Raw genomic sequence first — 6000 nt, forward strand, 5'->3', positions numbered from 1 at the left:
CGAACCCCTCTCCCTTTTCCCCAACTTTCCCCTCACCTCCAGGGCCGGACCTCGCCGGAAAACGGCCGCCCGACCCTCCCCTGTTCTATCCAGTTCCGCCAAGGACCTCCCGTGAGAAGAAACAGAAATCCAGGGGCCTAGATGCAAAAGTTCGTTTCCTTTTTCTTTTGTTTTCAAAAACAGCAAACTTGTAAATTCCATATAAAATCGTAGAAAAATCAGAAAAATACAAATCCAAATGTTTTGGAATCCTTAGATCAAAACCTACAACTTTTGTTATAGTCACATGTTCATATTATCCTTCTATTTTAATCTAGGATAAAGATTAGATTAAATAGCATACAAATGTATCTCCTGTTGTAGTCATGAACTAAGGCTAGTTTTATGACAGTGTGCTACACCATAGATGAATAGATTACTGTAAAAATTTTAGTACATTTTGACAAATCTAGCTATAGGTTTCATTAGATTTTGGTTTATGCCTATGTTAAATAGATTTAAATCCACACAATTCTATACTAGCTTTCTTGAGCTGAAATTTTTATGAAAGTCTTACCTTTGTTTCTAAATGCTATAGAAAATTTTTGGGAACTTTTAATAATGTATAACTAGTCCTTTTGATTTATTCATGAATAAACTTTGTAAATAAAAAACCCTAGTTTCCTTCATTAGAAAAATCTCATATTTTTAATAGAGATTGGTTTTCAGTACATGAACATTTATGTAAAATTTTAGCCACTGAAACTAAGTAGTTTACTCTGTAGATTTTTAGTTAGATAAATGCCTAGGAAAGGAATCTAAATTCTTGTGCTTGCTGTATAGCTCAATAAATTATGAAAACTTTACCACGAGCTCATCTTAAGGAATCTAACCTACTAGTAAAATTTCATTACCAGAAATTGCATTTTTTTACTCTAGAATTTTGTTTTTGTACACTAGTAGTAATAGATTCATGAGTTTTTATAATTTATTTGTTACATCAAATGAACTGAAAATTTTACTGCACACTAGTGACTCAGTAAAGCATCTCTCATAAAAATATCAGCACCATTCTATGCTTTTAGCTTTAGTTATAGTTTCCCCTTGTTTTCCATGTGTTAATATGATGAAAAACAATTTTTCTGCATTTCCTGTTCTAATATAAAAGAAAAGCAACACACCCAGCTCTTTTATGAGTTAGTATAGATACAATTGCTACTCTATAAATGATTGCCCAGTCATGTCTTTCCTTTAATTGCATTGCATTTGCATCGTTGCATATCATCTAGGTACGCTAAATGTGCGACACGTGGAACCAGAGGGCAATGTTGAAGCCGAGCTAGAAGATGGTGCACGGGTGGACAAATCCAGAAGATGGAAGGACTGACTGGAGTGCCTGCTTGGATTGGGATGATGTCAAGCCGGTGCAATACTACAAGCTAACTAACTGACTTTGTGTCAAACCCAGGCAAGCCCCGGAGCATGTCCTATCTATTTTAAATTTATGCAACTTATTATTGTTTCTATCTACTTGCGCATTTAAGTTTATAGGAATTGCTTGGAACCTTAGCTGCATAATCCTAGGTACCTATGTTTGAACACTAGTATGTATAGGTCGTTAGTGGCTAGGCTAATGGTTCGGTAGAAGTCGAGTGATTTCCTGTCACTCGCGAGAATTATAGGAATTGAATGTTTACTACATGCTGCAACTATAAGGCTCACGGGCGGGGCTGTGGTACTTGTGATGCCCCGTCTGTTTAGTGAAAATTGGATAAGGCCGCAGTGTGTGGTAGTGGTGGTTAAGCGTTTGAACGTACTAATCACATGCCGAGAATATGGTAATCGGTAAGCTTAAGTACTGGATTGAACCGCAGCCGGAACATACTCCCCACCGTCTTGAACTCGTTCACATCTAGCTAATGGCGAGTACAGAGTCGTCGTACTGCTGTATTGAAGGGAACTGTTGCGTGGGTGACTCTGTTCCCATGCATGTGTTTAGATCTGCCTGGCCAGGTTAACAAATTCGATTCGAATCGTCCGTTTCTCACCGGTTATTGAGACTGCTTAACCCTTCTGTCACATAGAGTAAGAAGTGAAAGATGAAGATGAGAAATATGATTGGTTGGATGATGAAAGATAATTGTTTCCACCATGTATGCTACTGGATAGATGCTAACCTAGAATGGTTAATTGAACTAGAACCTGAAAGCTAAAATATGGAATTAAGGATCTACTTTTTACTGCTTTTCAGCAAACAAACCACTCAAGCCAAAAGCCTTGCATGTCTAGATAAAAGGGCTAAGTATACCCTTAATCGGGTAAGCCTTACTGAGTATTAGTATACTCAGCCTTGCTTGTGGCTTTGTTTTTCAGGTGGTACATCTGAGGATGTGGCTGACGTCATGTACGGGCTTCATCATGACGTCTTGCTTCGTCGCTAGACTATCGTTCGTTTTCCGTCACTCTTGAACTCTGTTGTCTTTTTATAAATTCAAACTTGGTTTGTAATAATAATTCAATTTCATATTCTGTGCTGTAAAATTTGTGGAATGTTGCACGCTCTGAACTGTTTTGTCGATCCTGTTTTAAGTGGTTTAATCGGGATTTTACCCGATAGCACTGCCGGTTTACTCCGTTTTAAGTGCGTGTTAACCCTAGTTACCGTTTCGGTGATGGTTAGCGCACTTAAGCCGGATTAATTTAGGCGGGGCTGCCACAACGAGACCATGCCCGCCTGGACTAGAAGAGGCCGACAAACCCTAGAAGGGTACAGAACCGCCCCAGTCGGGTGCCGTGAGGGGCGGCACGTGCTCATCAACACTAGGTGGCGACGTAGTAGCCGACACGGGAGGCAATATGATGCCGGTGGCCAGTGATGGAGTTGCAGGGTTAGTAGGATATTAGCAAAAATCCAAATCATCATCTAAGATGAAATCGTGAAGGAGGTGACTCGCGAGCGAAAGGGAAGGTGAACTCATAAAAAACGACATGGCGTGACATGATGATGCGGCGAGTAGTGACATCAAGACAGTGATAGCCTATATGAGAGGATGGATATCACAAAAAACACAAGACGTGGGCCGAGGTGCCAACTTATGAGAGGTGGCCTGGGATTTGGGTAGCAAAGGCACCCAAAAACTCGAATGTGTTCGTAGGAAGGCAGAGTGCGGTGCAAGCGTGTGTGAGGAATGTTATGGCTAGTGGAGGATGAAGGCCGTCGGTTGATCATGTGGCTTCGGAAAGGGCTTCAGCTCAATGGAAGCATGTGGAAGCATGAAAATGAGCAACGTGCGCACAGAGTTATTAATGATGCGAAGCGTACGCTCAGACTTGCCATTTTGGGGAATGTGTAATGGTAAGAAAGACAAAAAAACAATGCCACTAGATGCCAAAAGAGTGGCTGTTGCATTATTAATGAATTCTTTACCATTATCAGCTTGGAAACATTTAATGGGAAGGCCAAACTAAGTACGAGTGTACGCAACAAAATTAACCATGTGCTCATGAACATCAGACTTGCGCTTAAGGGGAAAAGTCCAGCAAAAATGCGAGTAATCATCAATCATGACCAAATAATAACCATAGCCCGAAATACTAGTGACAGGCAATGTAAGAAATAGTGGGCTAAGATATTTAGTGGAAGCCCTTCCAAAAGCTAAAAGAGTTATAGCGAAAGCTATAGCGGAAGCAAAATCATTTAGCAAAATAATAAAATATTTAATAATTATATACAAATTTAGAAGAATCATTGGTCTAACACTCTAAAAATGAACTTAACACATCTCTTACTATCAAACTGTGTCTCTGCTGCTTTGTCTATGATCCACCCTAATTATATCGATTCTTTATTTCTTTTGAATAAATTTTTAGTGGAAATAGCGGACATTTATCACCGCTAAATCTTGTAAAACCCCTTTTAGCGGACATAGCGGATAAATATTGTATAACGTAGCGGTAGATCTCCTAAAAAACTAATAGCGGGCAATATCGGGTTATTAGCGGGCTATTTTGTACATTGGTGACAGGTGATGTCCAAACATCACAATGAACAATTTCAAAGGGAGAAACTGTTTTGGTGGAGGAAGGACAAAATGGTAATCACGCGTGTTTGCCTAGCTGGCAAGAATGACAAAGCGAGGGAGCTACTTTGTTACAAGAAATAGGCTGATTATTCTTGAGACGAGCTAATGCATCAGGACTAGTATGTCCATGACGCTGGTGCCATAGGGAGGATGTAGCAGCGACGAGGACGTGCAGTTGTGGGGGTGATGGGAGATATGGTGCAAAGATCGCCATCACTATTGCAACGTAGAATCTCGTGTCCCGTCCTGATGTCCTTCATAGAAAAACCAAAGGCGTCAAACTCAATGGAACACTTATTGTCTCGAGTGAATTGACAAACAGAAAGCAAGTTTCAAATCAGTGAGGGGACAACAAGGATGTTGTTGAGCAGGAATGTGGGGGTGACGGTATGCAAGGCGGAATTTCCTCGAGATGTGACCGGAATATGCGTACTGTTACCTACTGTAATGGAAGAATGGGAGGTAGGGGAGAGAAAGAGGAGTATACCATCCGAGGTGTGCATGTGGGTTGAAGCGCCAGTGTCAACCCAGGGGTTGGAGCCCTAGATCAACATCTGGTTGGAACCAAGGAGGCTCGGGCCACCACGCCAACCCGGGCTGCCCGAGCACCCAGCCCAGGAAGGGTCGCTGCCCGAGCCACTGGCCTAGCCACCCTTGAGCAGGCCATGGATTAAAACAGATCCACGGGCCAATGGGAGAGTGCGCACACTGCTGCTACTGGCCTCTCCCTCCGCCGCCGCTGTTCCGCTTGCTGAAGCCCTTCTTGCGCCGTGCTGGGAACCTAATGGCGCAGATGAAGGGAGTGGCAATTGGAGCCGCATCCAGTAGAAGAGGTGGAGGCGAGACCATATCAATGAATGTCGCAGCTTTGTCCTTGTTTACCAAACACAGCTCCTTCAGGGCTAGCTGATCATGTGTCGTGGCTGCCAGATGGTGCGAAGGGCATTGGCAGCTTTCTTCATCTTTTCCATAGTCATCAACAAACATCACCTTGAGTTATGGAGTGGAACTTGTGACACAGGAAGATGGAGCGGGGAGCTTGGTTCGCCTAGAAGTGATTTTCGATGCGACCTAGAGCCCGCACGCCGTTTAATCATCTTCCATGGTGAAGTCAAGGGCGAAGTCGGAGACGGAGCCATACAGCCAGCTGTGGACACACCAGGCTGCTTAGGTCCAAGCAGCATTGATGGGAGTGGGTGGTGTCTCGTCGATGTGCCTCATGAGGCCAAACTTGCTGAACATGGCCTTGAAGAAGGAGCTCCACTTGCCGTAGTTGGAGGAACGTGTTAGGTCTTTTGGATCAACTAGCAGTAGATCGAGTGGGAGTACTCACTGGTTCTTGAAGAAGAAACCGTCCATGGTCGGTGACGAGCATGAAGACGGAGTCTAGAGTGCCGCCGGCGTAGTCATGGGCGTGCCGCCGGAGTGGTTCAAGGTGGAGGACGACGTGCAGTGCCGGTGCTGTAGTCGACGGAGAGCCAGTGGCGGCGACGGCGCAGCACGGTGGAGCTTCCCGTCGCTGACAGCCCCCCCTCTAGATCGGGTTAGGGTTTAGGATGGTAGGAACTGTAGCGGCGGCGAACCTCGTGACATGAGCCTCTAATCCCCACCTCCACTTTATAGGGCTGCATGACGGGGGCCCACCAGCCTCATCTTGGGCTGGGCGTCCCCGATCAGGACGCGAGTCAAGGTTGGACCAATCGTTGGACTGGCCCGGTGGAGATCAATACTAACATTCTCCCCCTTGATCTCACCTTTGTACTTTAAAATTTTTCTCAATTTGAATTAACTCTTTACTTTCTCTTTAGTTGCTTTGCTATTGGCCTCATCTCATTGCAGATCAGTACGTAGAGCGTGCCTCATCATGACGGTTATTAGTTACCATCAGACTTAACAGCCACAATGTACCTTTCTGTATTGAAACAAGACCTTAACCTTT

The sequence above is a fragment of the Panicum virgatum genome, chromosome 1N, assembly GCF_016808335.1.
Source record: "Panicum virgatum strain AP13 chromosome 1N, P.virgatum_v5, whole genome shotgun sequence".
NCBI classification, from domain to species: domain Eukaryota; kingdom Viridiplantae; phylum Streptophyta; class Magnoliopsida; order Poales; family Poaceae; genus Panicum; species Panicum virgatum.